At 54.2% G+C, this 14,399-nt stretch overlaps 1 protein-coding gene across 4 annotated transcripts in view; it reads left to right on the forward strand.

Moving 5' to 3' along the window:
• Nucleotides 1-466: 466 nt before the first annotated feature.
• The window catches only part of Shisal1 (shisa like 1), a 69,023-nt gene continuing 55,090 nt past the window's right edge, over nucleotides 467-14,399 (forward strand). Inside the window, exon 1 of one of the 4 annotated variants that reach the window (XM_085831442.1) lies at nucleotides 467-531. The gene's annotated coding sequence lies outside the window, so the exon portion shown is untranslated. Of the gene's footprint in view, nucleotides 532-892; nucleotides 1,155-3,227; nucleotides 3,247-5,566; nucleotides 5,717-14,399 lie in introns of those variants that run through there. The other 3 variants (XM_029470170.2, XM_085831443.1, XM_029470169.2) reach the window with 3 other exon arrangements.

A 14,399-nucleotide genomic window follows, 5' to 3' on the forward strand; every position in this document is an offset into this window, starting at 1 on the left:
AAGGTGACCCCAAAATGTGGGTGGCAGCAGTTGGGCCTGGAGGGGTGGATCTTGGGGGGGGGTCTGCCTTTCCGGATGCTCAAGGGTATTCTCTCTTCAGTGAACAGTGAAGAAGCTCCATCCTGACTGTCCCCTGGGAAGAATGCTGGTTACCACATGCTCCCACAGGACTTTCCGAGGTTGTCCAAGCAATGGGGAAATGTAGACCCACAAGAGTGAGAATGGAGTCAGGTACCCGCAGGTCAGCCATGAAATGGGGGTGAAGTCAGAACTAGGGGTGTGATGGGGAGAATGAGACATGGGGTGAAGGTTTAAACCCAGGTCTAGCAGGCTGGGAAAACTCAAACCAAGTCTGCCCCTGCCCTTGACTGCTTGCCTCAGGGGTGGCTAGCAGAACAGATCTCCCAGCCAGAGCTGGGGAGATGCACAGGGTGGGTGGGGCAGAGTGTCGAGAGCTGGATCTGTCCACCCGGGGAAGGAGAGGCTCCATCCCTGCAGGCAGTTGCTGGTGCCTGGTGTCCTTCAGAGCAGGTACCAAGCTGGGGAGCAGGTGGAAAGGAGATGGGGGAGATTCAGGAGAACCCTCTGGTGGGGTTGGGAAGAGGGGGAGAGGAGGGAAGGGAGAAGGAAGAAACTGGAAAGGGAGGTGGGGGAGACGGAGTGGGGAAGAGAAAAGTAAAAAGCCAAGAAGAAAGTGAAGGATGAGAGGAAAGAAAACGGAGGGTGAGGAGAAAGGCAGGAGAGAGAGATGGAGAAAAAACAAAGGCGGAGCAAAAGCAAGGTGGAGAAGAGAAGCGACTGGGACGCGCGGGGAGGGGAGAGAGAGAGGGAGAGAGAGAGAGAGAGAGAGAGAGAGAGAGAGAGAGAGAGAGAGAGAGAGAGAGAGAGAGAGAGAGAGAGAGAGAGAGAGAGAAGCGCAGGCCGAGCCGGCGCGGGGCAGCAGAGGGCGCGGTGGCCGAGCTGAACGCGGCGCGGGACGCGCGTGGGGCGCAGTGGGCAGAGCGCGGCCGGAGCCCCGGAGCCCCACGCGCCCGCAGCCTGGCGGACAACTGTTGCGGCGGCGGCGCGCGTGGGCAGCCCCGCGCCCCTGCAGGCGGCTCCCGCGGGCGCCGGCTCCGGGCTACATAGCGAGGAGCGACCGGCGCGAGCACGAGGTGAGCGGGGCGCGGGGCTGCGGGGTCCACGCAGTGCTGCGGAGCGCGGGCGGGACGGCGTCGGGGGAGCCGGAACGGGGCGAGGTGGTGGTCGCCAGGACCGGGCGACAGCGGGGGACAGCAGCGGGACCAGGCTGGGAGTCGCCGCGGAGCGCGGACGGCTGGGGAGCCAGTGCGCGTGGGGCAGGGCTCTGGAGCCGCGCTGGGAGACGCTTGGCTGCCCTGGGTTCCTGTTCGGCGACATCGGGAACCCCGAGGCTCCGCTGCCGCCACCTCCCAGGGCCAGATCCATAGTAATTCCGCGCCCGGGGCTGGGTGGCCCGGCGGCGGCCTCCGAAAAGCTCATTAGTGCCAGCTGTTGTCATAGCAACGAGACCCCAGCGTCTTCGGGTTCTATTTATTCTAATTATTATTATCATTATTAGTATTAGTATTTCTTATCCAGTCAGAGGGGGAAAAAGACGAAACGGGGGCAGCGCATCCTGGCGCCTCCAACTGTTCTCCTTGGAAGGAGCAGCGCCGACTGCCTGATGGGCCAAGCAGAGTCTGATTCTTGACGGGGTCCCCCAGGCTAGGGTCCCCGGGTGGGTGCTGAAGTGGGTGTTTACTGCCCCAGTTGTACCCCTGGGGCCATGGAGGGACCGGGAACCGGAGTTACATAATTTGTCCCGAGAGTATTTACATGTAAGCATCCTTAACCCCCCATACACACGACTTTTCTGTTTTCTGGTGCCCTGGGTTTAGTGGGTGCTCCTGCCAGGGAACCCCAGCCTGGCATAAGAAGAGAAAAGTGCTTTGCATGGGAAACTAGAGGGACCTCTCTTGAGGTTGTCTGACCTTGAGCAGGGCTCTCAACTCCTCTGAACCGGTCTCCTCACCTCTAAGATAGAGGGGGGGTGGTTCCCATCAGCAGAGGCTGCTGTAACCCAGGGCCGGATCAAAGGCCGAAAACAAGCCCGATCAAGTTGCTATGGGCTGTGTGACCCCAGGCGGGTCCCTGGACCCGTTTCTCAGGATGCTGTCTAAGATGCCTTGGCCATTGACACTCTGAGACTGTGACTGCACGTTGGGCTCCTCCCAGAGCCAGCCAACCCAGAACTTTCCCCCTTCTGTCCCTTTGTTCTCTTGCTTGATCCCAACTGCCCAAAGGTGCCTGGGAACCTTTGAGATTGTCTACCCCTGACCGCTGAGGGGGCTGATTGGAAATGTCCTTTGGAACCAGACTCTGAAACCAGACTTTGGTCCCTGGTATCAACTCAGGCTAGTCACGGCTGCCCAGAACCTAGGTTTTCCCCTAATGCTAAGCCCTCCCTAAGAAGCTCTTTTCTTTCCTCCTGGGCCCATCCTGGCGGAGGTAGAATCTGGAACAGGGCTGGCTAGAAAGTTTTGTTACCCGGCAGCCCCCGAGCCTCTAGGCTCAAGCTAAGCCAAAAGCATCAGATCAGGATTTCCTTTTTAAATTTTGTTTTAGTTTAGTTTTGTTTTGTTTTATTGAAACATGGTTTCACATTGTAACACAGGATGGCCTAGAACTCATGATGTAGCTCAGAAGAGCTTTAACTTCACTGTGATCCTCCTGCTTCAGCCTCAAAAGGGCTGGGATTACAGGCAGGAGCCACCACTGCTGGCCTGCCAGGGTGGGTGGGGGTGGGGTGGGGTGGGGGAATGATAGCGTTAACTTCACAGTCACTCTGGGTTCCTGTGCTGACTTAGGTTTCTGTCAAGGTGGGCACAAAACTGGCAGACTGGGAGTGAGAGGGGGGAATGGTTCTGGCAGCAGCAACCCCGCTGTCCTGGACCATCCAGCTTGGAGCTTGTTGGGACAACTGGGCAGGAAGGAGGGGCATGGTTGGGGTTGGGAGCATTTCTGCTTGCTCAGCCTTTTATGGAGGTGAGAGAAAAAGAAAGGGGTTGGGACCTGTCCAAAAGGAAAGCAGCTGAAGGCCACTCCCCCATCACCTGTCATCCATCTGTCCATCCACTGCTCTCGCCCTGCCCTTCTTTAGTGGCCCCGGGGGCAGTGCCTGGGCCTTGGTGGCTCTGGAGGAAGCAGCTGAGGAGAGGCCCTGCTGAGCCTGCTGGGGCACAAGAGGTGGGCACACGGGTGAGGGTAGGGTCGCAAGAGCTGTGGGTCAGTTAGAAGGGAGATAAACTAACTCTCCACAGCAAAGTTGCAGGCAGTGATGAGGGGGCAGCCCCTCCTTGGCCAGGCAGGGCTGAGAGGCTACAAGACAGCATCAGGAGGTGACCCAGGAGGACCCTAACAACTGACAACCACCGTATCTTAACTCTAGGGATGGAGATGGAGATAGATGTAGGGGGTGGTCAGCGAGAAAAGAAAGCTTGCTAATGCTCAAAGCTCCCATGGTGGAGCACAGAGGAGAGGCGCCCGGAGGAAGGAATGTGCCCCTCTAGCACAAATGTAACCCTTGGCCAGCCCCACTCCTGCTGCCCGCTGCCTGGGGCCTGGCTTCTGGGGGAAGGCGGCAGGTGGACTCTAGGCCTGGCCGTGTCAGCTGCTGGTGCCTGCAGGAAGGGACTTCGCTGACACAGACTCTAGGCTGTGCCTGCAGTGATGGGATTCCGTGAGGCTGCACACAGGACCATTGTTCAGAGCAGAGCTCCCAGCCTTGTGCCTGGAGTCCTACCGACTCTCACACACGAGCCCCCAGGGGTACATTTGCTGGTTCTTATGTACACATGGAGGGACCTGTGGTAGGAGAGGCTGCTAATGAAAGCTCAGTGTGACCCTGCTACTGAGGACCAGGCCACATTGTTCGGAACTCAGCCTTTGACCCTCTGGGAGAGAAAGGAGTTGGCTCTGCAGACCCTGTGTGACAACTGAGGCATGGGGGCATCGTCATCTTCTTGCTGGTAATAATCTCTTGACTTTCCTCAGGATGGTCTCAAAATATGACTCTTCTTGTGCTGGAAGATATTATCTTCCTGTACTTGACCTCTGTTAACTCATCCTCCATTGCTATGGCAATCCCTAGGCAGAGTGGAACTTTATTTCTCAGCCACTGTCCTATACAGTGGGTTCTAGAAGCTCAGCGGCAGGGGTGAGTGAGGAGGTCGTCCTGCCTGTGCTGGGTCACACTTCCTTGGTGCGTTGTATGCTCCTTGCCCTGTAGGGGCTGCTCATAGGCCTGGTGGATGAGGTTCTGGTTTTTTTTCTCCTCCTTTTCTGCCCTTCCCTCCTTTTAGCAAGCTCATCACATCCCAGGACCCCTTGCTGGGGCCGCTTTTAGACGAGACCCCCTTGGGATAGTAGCAGGAACCTGCTCAGAGTTACCCCCTAGGAAGCTCCATCTAGAAACAGGGTCAGGTCCTCATTCAGCACTGGCTGTCTGAACAGACCATCTCTAACTGGGCCCTGACTGTGCCAGCTGCCCCAGTCCTGCTGATGTTACCTCCGTAGACACACTCATCAGCCCATTCCCTTCCTTTGAGGATATTCAGTGACCTTCTCTGGGTGGCTTGACTTAGCCTGTCCCAGGCAGGTTGGAGACACCTTGCCTTGGTAAGTATTGGAGACACTGACAACTGAAGTTGGTGACCCCTGCCCTCCAGAGCCTATATTGGAGATAGGTAGATGTGGACACTGGAACTCTGAGCAGACAGGAAATGTCCCCTGGAGGTCCTTGAGAGCCAAGGTTGTCTAGCCGGAGATGGTGGGTACCACTCAGAGCCTGGGAGACGGGGTGCAGATGCTTCATAAAGTATGAACTTTCTCTACGAGCCTCCCCCAGGCCAACTCCTGAGAGTCATCTCTGGGATCCCTTTTTTGTCCACGGTAACACTCATCCATATATCTATATTTTAAAGTAAGCCTCAATGAATAGGGCACACAGGTCACCACGTGAGTAGCACCCTGATTTCACCTTCGGGGAGGGGCGCTGAGTGCCCCACAGCTCTCTGCACAGCAGACCTCAGCAGACATGGGCACACACACCTTGGAGAAGAGAGAAAGAGTCCTCACATGTTTCAAATGACACCTGTTTAACAGTGAATTAAGTTCTATGAGCCTGGGAGAGAAAAAAATTATTTTTGTTGTTCACACTTCCATGGAAAACAAGACCAATCGTGGTCTCTTAAAAGCCAGCTCCCTAATCTGCTTATTCCTGCCTGGCAGTCTCTTAGGAACAGGGAGAGGGAAGGTTGGAGGAGGGACATAGCTGCCCTGGCTGAGAGCCCTGCTCTGAGCGTGGGCCTGGGAAAGTTCAACTCCTGTGCCAGGTTCTGAAGCTCCTGGATGAACGAGGGGCTCAGGATAAAATGTCATTTTCTTAGACATCAGCACAAATTAAAGGCAGATCCCTTCCAGCATCTCGGCCACGCTACCAGGCGTGCTTCAGCGGTGGATGGGGACTGCTTTATAGAGGCTTGTGGGAAACCTGCAGCTGGAACCCAGCTGAGAACAAGCATAGTTAGCGTCCATTCACTCCCAGCTCCCAGAGCACCTTGCAAGCCGCCTCGCTCAGAGCCAGGCTCAGAGCGGCAGAGAGAATTTGACCCACTTGCCCGGCTGTGCTGCGTAGACTGGAGGCAGGAGAACAGAGGTACCTGAGGGGGGCCGGGAGGGCTGTTGGGAAAGGGAGCTTTAGCTGGCTAGCTGGCGTCTTGAAGGGTGTGCAGGAGGGATGCCCGGCAGAGGAGGCAAAGGACATTTCTGGAAGGAATGCTATGTGTCCCACAGAGACCTGGCCCCAAAGTGACACCTTCAGGCTCGAATACATTCCTTTGTCACAATCTAGCCTGACACATGTCTGTTTCTTAGACCTTTGTGCCCATTGTCACCTGTCACCTTCAGACTGCCTGAAGCAGATCTCTGATTCTCTAAGGAAAGCTGAATTCAGAAAGCAAGAGGGAAGGTGGCTAGTTATAGTCAGATCCAGCGTGGCCCTGGACTGAGTGGGCTCGGTAAGGGTTGGGGGCAGCATACAGGCTGTTATTGAAACTCATTACTAAACTGATAAGCTCCAGACACTGGCTCTGGATCCCTCCTTCCTGGGCTGTGGCAGGGCCTGGGTCTTCAAGGATGTGGGGCCTGAGGCTGCCTGAGTCCCACTCTCTGCACACCTGGAAACAGGCTGATGGAGGCTTTGTGAATAAAGCAGGCAGGCTGGCATCCTGGATGACCCCTGTCAGCACAGCAGGAAACCCCCACAGCATCACCTTGTTTGTTCCACTGTGGTGTTTAGATGGTTCAGGCTTCTGGGAGCAGGTCCGGGATGTGACATTCCTGGGTGTAACTGCCTGGAATTGGAGCCCTTTTGGGACTGAGCCCAGCTGCTGTGCTGGGGCCTGTCACCAAGGCAACGAGCCCTGGGAGTCACAGAGGCTGTACTGGGCTTCATTCTGGACAAGTGTCTCTTCTGCATGCTTGCTCATTGGGGGACCTTGGGAAAGTTATGTGGCCCTGCAGCCTCAGTTTCTTCTCCTGAAAAATGGGTGACTGTTTAGAATGCATTGGTTGTTGCCTTAAGTGCCCAAGCCAGAGCTTTCAGAAGCCCTACTCTGTAATGTAAACTGGTTACTCTGTTGCCATGGCTGCCTGGACATTGAGGAGACCTGGAGAAACAGCATTGTGGACCCCTGCAGCAGTGGGTATTCACAATGGTAACTAGAATGTATGTGGAAGGATATTGAAGCCCAGAGTCATTCCTGTCACAGCACAATGGCGACTGCCCAGCAGTGGGATGAAGAGGCAGTGAGGGACTGGGGCTCTGTTCCAGCCCCACCCCTGCCTGCCAGCCAGCCAGGGACCTTGCGCTTTCTTCTGAGCTCCAGTGTCTTCAAAGTGGATCCTTATGAGCACAGTGACAACTGTCACATGCATGCAGAGAGGGTGAAGGCAGGGGCTATAGCATTCTGAGTCCCCCACCAGTTCCTTCCATGACTCCTCCATCCCACCCCACCTCTGACTGTCTCTGGCCTTCAGTTTCCGGGGTTCTGGTGGGATTTAGGTGGCTCATTACACACTGTCATAGGATAACATAAATACCACAGAAGCCAGGACAGGGCTAGCCTTCTCTATTCTAGGTGGAGAAGCTTTGGCTTCTACTTAGACACAGCAGGTTGGACAGGTTTGCTCTGACTGAAGGAGATAGAAATGGCAAAGTGAATGGGTGGATGAATGAATGAATGAATGAATGAATGAATCCTGGCAGGAGAAGCACTACAGCTTCATGTCAGGGCAGCCCAGGGAAACTTCAAACAGCTAGTGCAGAGAAGCAGTACCCGCTGTGTTTCTCCCTGTCATGATTTGTTCACTGGGTTGGTGGTCCAGCTTGGGGCCAGGTCCCTTGGCATCCCAGAGTTTAGTCCTGCAGCTGGGCAGTGCCACACTCAGCTTGAACTTCCTGCCTTCCTGTTGCCTTGGAGTGGCTCTGACTCTCTTTTCCCCATCATGCAAGAGGCTGCCTTGTGCCATCTTTGCTCAGAGCCCTGGGAGCAGAAACAGTGTGTTCGAAGGGCAGGTGCCGCCTGCAAGGGAACAAAATCAGAGGAGGAGCCTGGGCTCAGAGCTGCAGTGATGGGGGCAGGGGAGGCTCAGGAGCATCAATGCATAACACAGCTGTGAAGGCCACACAGCCCTTAATGCTAGTTCGTCTCAAGAGCCCAGCGGGCAGAATAGAGACAGGATGGCTGGAATCAGGGATGCTGAAAGGCAACCACAGGGCTGGACAGCCTAGCCAGCTTCCCTGAGCCCCAATGGTTGGGAGAGCTCCTTCCTGACCAGAGCCCTATTCTGTCATTCTGAAAACAGTAGGTCCCAGCAAAGAGGCTTTCTAAAGCAGGACTCACTGAGCCCAGCCAGTTTCCCTCTCCCACCTGCAGGAGGATGCCTTGGTCAGCTAGTGAGAAAGGAGAATGGTTTCTGCCCTGGGCCCCGCCCTCAGCATGCTGGCCTCACTCAGTGTTCTTTCACCTCTCTACCTCAGTTCCCTTCTCTGTAAAATGGGTCCACATTAGATTGCTGAAGGCACAGGTCCATTCATTACCTTCTGTTATCTAAATGCCTGGGACGGCAAGAGAGGGTAACCAGCCCAGAGGAAGGACGGGTCTGTATGAGAGGTATGGAACCCTGCTCTGGGGGGCGGGGAGTCTGACTTTCCTGGAGTGTATGACAACTGAGGAAGGGCTGTAACACTGAAGCCTGGTTTCAATGGCTAGAGGCAGGACAGGGAAGCAGGACTGGGAGGGACAGTTGTCCCAGGTGTCATGAGTTTCTGATCTGACTGACCTCTAGGGCTTGCCCAATGGAGTCAGAGCCTCTGGTGCAGATGGGACAGTCACCTTCTCTGTCCTGGGATGTGACTGCTTTGTGAGGAAACTCTCAGATGCTGGGCATAACAGACATGGAGCAACTCTGTCTAGCAGTGATGGGGGCATCAAGGAGGCCTGCCTGGAAGAGGTTGCAACCCAGGTTGCTGGTGAGACTAGAGAGGCAAATGGAATAACAGTAAAGCATTGAGGAATGAATAGGAGACTCTCTCTACATTGTGACCTGGCTATCCCTGAGCATCCATGGAAAGGTGAATGGAGGTGGGGGGCCATAAAACTCCTACCCCAGCCTTGCAGCACAGAGCTCTAGTTTCACCCTGGAGACTTAGAATGACTCAAACGCCCCCACCACCTGCTGCTGTGCCCAGAGCAGACATTACTAATCAATCCAAACTGGCAGGACAGGTAACCCAGTCTTCTGTGCAATATGGTCTTGTTAGTCCCTAAGAGCGCACGTAGCTACCCTGCCTGCTGTGGGCACTGGGACCACAGCGCTGCCATGGTCCTTCGTGTCTGTGGCTCAGCCCCACACTTACAGTGTTCTCCTGGACAAGGGAGTTGGAGGGTGTGGTTCCACGGGTCCTAGAGGGTCCTGTCCTTCCTAGGGCAACGGAAATAGTCCGTCAGGGACATCATGTTGTTATGGGTCCCTAGGCAAGGGTGCCCCTGTGGAATGTAGAACCTTCCCTTCTGGAGCTGGTCCCTCAACTGTCACCTACAGGTCCCAGGTCCCAGGATGATCCCAGACAGCCTTGGGTGTTGGTCTAAACCCTGACTAAAAGAGGAGGGGAGAGAATGTCATCAGGAGAGAGACCAGCCAAAGGCGTGCGACTTCTCTCCTGAAATCCAAACAATCGGACAATCTGTTCGGGATCGATTTAGAAGCAGCAGAGTGAAAAAAAAAATCAGCAAATACAGTGTGAAAGCTATTTTCTCTCCCTCAGGCACGGCTGGGAAGCGGCTGGGCTGGAGTTTATTTGTAACCTGGCCAAGGCTAGCCAGGCCTTTCCCCTCCCTGTAGCTCACTCATGCCCTCCCTGCCCACAGCTGCCTCCTCTAAACCCAATTCCAGCTGGACACCTGGGGGGCTCTCTGAGTGAAATCAGCCTGCTTCAGCCTTGGGAAGTCATGGCCGTAGAGACAGCCATGGGCTTTGTGTTCCTCAGTCACCTGGTGGGGGTAGCTAACCGAAAAAGCATGTACATCCCCTGCCCCTCCACTGACCCAAGGCCCTGCACACCAGGGCCTCAGGATGGCACGCGATCTCCAAGACTAGTCTGGCATGCTTCCCCAGGCCCTGGGCTGGGGTCATATGTAGTAGCTGTTCAGTAAACGGTTCTAATCTGTATGGTGAATGGAAGGACAAGGGGAGGGAAGGAAAGACAAAAAATGAAGCTTTGATTCAAGGGTCTGCTTCTGGTCCCACTGTTCCTGGCAGGGGGGTGGCACTGAAGCCAGGTGAGCCTCCAGTGCCTCATCTCTGGGGCCAGGAGGCAGGCCTTGAGGGTTTAGAGCCTCTGTGTCTATGACTACTTTTTCTGGGGCACGTGGGGCATCCCATTCTCAATTACCCCATAGTTGGCATCTGATCTGAGCCACAAGCTAATTAAAGTGACCGAATAAAGAGCCAGAAAGTTGACACTTCCTTGGTGGCCTAAGTGGACCCCCGCAGCCCCCAAGAGGTCTCAAGGGCTATAGAGAGCTGGTGTGTGCAGGTGTCTATAGGCACCTCTGGGCATTGAGAGCACTAGTTCAAATGCTCCTGCTCTTTCTTGGGTCGTAGGGATGGGAGGGAATTCCTGGTGACCAAAGCTGGTTGGTTTTGGGACACAGGGACTAAATTAATCTCCCCTAGACCCCATTTTCCCCCTAAAGCCCCAAGCCAAGCGCCAAAGCTCAGAAAGATTCTGGACTGTGGAGATCAGACAAGCTTAGGTGTAAGTCCCAGGAGATTGGCTGCTGTGTGATCTTAGGCAAGCAGGGCTGTCTTTCTGGGCTTAGTTTTCTCTTCTGAAAACTGAGAATATTTAATTTCGAATATTTAAGGGGCCAAGGCTTTCGGATCTGGGTACACAGTAGGTGCTCAGGGCAGTCTTTCCCTCCTGGTTCCACTGTTAACTGGTCCTACTGGAAGCCGTTAAACATCTGCCTGATTCTAAGGATTCTACTCTCTGAGACAAGGAGATAAACGTTTCCCCAGAAGGCCATAAGATGAATGTCTGAGCACAGGAAGCCTTTGGGCCTCCAGTATCTGAGTTCCCACCCTGAGCCACTCAGGTGTCACTTGGATTTGCTGGACTTGCTGGGGGCAGTGTAGAGACAGCCTGTGCCCAGAGTCGGAGATGTGGCTCCAGTTCCCGTCTGCCACAGGGGATCTGCCACAGGGTCCTGAAAGTGTCACTGTCTCAGATCAGGCCTGTGGCCTCCTCTGAGGCTCACGAGTGGCCCTGGCTACTCCTCGCTCTCCTTGAGCACACACAGAAGCCCAACAGGGAGAGGGACAACTCCGAGGTTGAAACCCACCCTCAAGCCTCCCCCATCAGGCCAGAACTGGCACCCTATGTAAAGACAAAGTCATGTGTGTGGGGTCCTTCCTCCCAGATGGATTTGGCTTTGTTCTCAGTGACTGTAGCTGTCTGTGGCCACCCTCTGCGGGCATGCCCCCCATCCCACCCCAGATCCCCTCCCGTTGCTGATTCTCCTTGGGTTTTTTTTTTTCCAGACTAAGCTCTTTCACAAAAGCCTCTGATCCTACCTCCCCAGTGGAAGGAAGTTCTGAGCCCAGAGTCCTCCTGAAAGCAGTGCTAATTAGACCCCCAAAACGCTTGTTGTTTACACAAACATCAACTGAGACCACAAGACATGGCAATTTCCTCTCCATAACCAGACACTTTCCAGCTGGGAAAGGGCAGACTTCCTAGGGTGGGCCGGGGGAGACGTTTCCCTATGAGTGTGCATGACGGGGGCTCTGTCCCCCAGGTCCCCGCCCAGGATGAGACTCCAAGGTGAACTTCTCTCTTAGTTTGCTTTCTATTGCTGTGATAAAACGTGAAGCTGAAGCCAGGCGTGGTGGTGCACGCCTTTAATCCCAGCACTCGGGAAGCAGAGGCAGGCAGATTTCTGAGTTCGAGGCCAGCTTTGTCTACAAAGTGAGTTCCAGGACAGCCAGGGCTATACAGAGAAACCCTGTCTCGAAAAACAAAAAACAAAACAAAACAAAACAAAACAAAACAAAACAAAACAAAAAATCCATGAAGCTGAACCAACATGATGAAGAAACGCTTTTTTTTTCCGGGGGGTGAGGTGGGGAGGTGTCACACACCCCAAGTCACACTCCATCCCTGAGGGAGGTCAGGGCAGGGGCTCAAGGCAGGAACCTGGAAACAGGAACAGAAGCAGAGGCCATGTAGGAACTCTGCTTATTGGGTTATTCCTCACAGCTTGCTCATCCTGCTTTCTTTCTTTTTTAAAAAATATGTATTTATTCACTTAATGTATATGAATACACTGTTGCTGTCTTCAGACACACCAAAAGAGGGCATCAGATCCCATTATAGATGGTTGTGAGCCACCATGTGGTTGCTGGGAATTGAACTCAGGACCTTTGGAAGAGCAGTCAGTGCTCTTAACTGCTAAGCCATCTCTCCAGCCTTCATCCTGTTTTCTTATACAGCCTAAGGCCACCTGCCCAGGGGAGGTACTGCACATTGTGAGCTGGGCCCTCCCACATCAATCACCATTCTAGAAAATTTACCACAGACATGCCCACAGGCCACTCTGATGGAAGCCTTCTCTCAGCTGATATTCCCAGGTAACTCTGGCTTGTGTGGAGTTGATGAAAATCTAACAGGCGTGGCCTCTAAGATGTTTCCCTAAGGCGAGTCCCCTCTCCAAATAAACTCACCAGCTATTCCCCCCAAGGTGAGCTCTTCTCAAGGTGCGTGCCCTAAGGATGTGTGGGTTGCTGAATGTCTCTTCCATCATCCCCTCCTGGCATCTTGGGCAGTGGTGGGAGGGGCAGGTCCAGTGCCCTCAGGGGGATGCTGTATTGATGTTCTTGTGCCAGTGCGATTAGATCTATCGTCTCCATTGGTGGCGCAGGGTTGGGGCTGAGGAGACAGTGAAGGAGGAGTCCCTAGCTGGTGTGAGGGTGCAGGAGAGGGAACTCACGGGGCAGGGGTGCTAGGATCTGACCTAGGAGGAGGCACAGGCAGAAGATAGCCCTTGGGAGCCAGGGACCTTCCACTTCTAGGAGAGACAATCAGAGGTTTGGTCTGATCCGGAGGGAAGCTCTCAGCTAAAACCAGTGACTCCAACCATGCCTGGGTAAGGAGACACGAGGGCCCTACAGGGTAGGCTCAGACAGGACACTTGGGTCTTAACTGGTGTTTCTTTGGGGGGCATAACTGGAGGAGTCCTTTACCTACTTTACAGCCCCCACTCCCCTCAGCCCAGTGACTCATCTTGGGGTAAAAGGCAGATCAGGGAGGTAGCAGTCCAAGATAGAGGAGTTTGGGGGGTTGGACTGGTGAGGAATGATATTGGGGTCTTTGACGCATTTGGGGTTCCAGGGATTGCAAGGTTGCAAGCCACCAGGGAGAGACTTTTGCCTGCTTGGATCTGGGCTGGTAAGAGCTTACACGTGCTCACCAAGGGGCTCAAGAGCCACTCTCTGCAGCCCTTGGGAGTGCCTGGTCTTCTCCGAGCTCAGCCATGCCTCTGAAAGCCATCCTGGATGATAGCTAATGAGGACAGGTAGGCCTGTCCCACTAAAGCCTATGGCCATGTCATAGGTCAGTCCTGGAGCCACTGCCACCATTGAGAAGAGCATTCAAGCCTTGCCTGGCTCATGGTGGCTGTTTGGGTGCCAATTTTGGGGAGCGTGCATGGGGTTCATTAATTCCAGTCACCAACCAGGTTGGGGGGGGGGGCAGAAGTGTGAGTGGCCACAGTCGTCCAGGCCAGCTAAGAGACTGACTGTGACTGTTAGAGAGAGGGGCTCTGCCGTCTCTGCAATGGTGGTCCTATTTGCATAAATTTGAAGTTGATTGGCCTAGAGGCAACTTCACTTTATCATAGATGACAAGCCTCTGGTTGGAACAGCAGCCACTGTCAATTAGCTGCCTTGGTGACTTGGTTTGTTATGGTTGGCATTGTCGTTCCTTCCCACATCCCCTCCCGGTCTCTCTCTGGATTCAGTGTGGTCCCCCACAGGTACTCCAGCCTAGGACAGTTTAACCCTGCAGACACTGGGAACGGTTAGCAAGTAGCCAGGTAGGCAGAGTGGACCAATCCAGAGCCTGCATTTCAACCAGCTCCCAGGAGAGGAAGGCTTGCCGGGCCAGGGGTAGCCTGGGGGCTTGCAAACTTGGGCTGATGGTTTGTGATAATGAAGCTTTATTGAACATAGCATCTGCCTTTCCCTAGCTCTGTCTATGGCCACTTCTTGACTACAGCACTGACAGAAACCTAGGTGACCGACCCTCTACAGGAAGCTGCCCAGCCTCTGATTAGAGCAGGCCTAGGAACAGTGATATTGCCTTCCTGACCCATCCTCCATTATCTGCAACAGCCACCCTCCAGGTACTGTGATCAGCCGTGTGTGGGGATCTGCTGTCCATACTGCAACAAAACACCTGAGACAATCAACTTAAAACAAGGAAAGGTTGTTTGGGCTTATCATTTTGGACCAGCAGCCCATGGTCAGTGACCTTTTTGCTTTGGGCCTCTAGTAAGGCAGAGAGCATCATGATAGGAATATATGGTAGGGGAACCTTCTGGCCGGAACAAAAGACAGGAAGAAGAAGAAGGAGGAGGAGGAGGAGGAAGAGGAAGAAGAAGAAGAAGAAGAAGAAGAAGAAGAAGAAGAAGAAGAAGAAGAAGAAGAAGAAGGGCTGTAGTCTCAGCAGCCCTTTTACAAATGTCCCCCCTAGGCCCTACCTCTTAACTAACTTC

Source organism: Mus caroli, unplaced genomic scaffold (genome assembly GCF_978045245.1).
Source record: "Mus caroli unplaced genomic scaffold, Mus_caroli_1 scaffold_16, whole genome shotgun sequence".
In the NCBI taxonomy this organism is placed as follows: domain Eukaryota; kingdom Metazoa; phylum Chordata; class Mammalia; order Rodentia; family Muridae; genus Mus; species Mus caroli.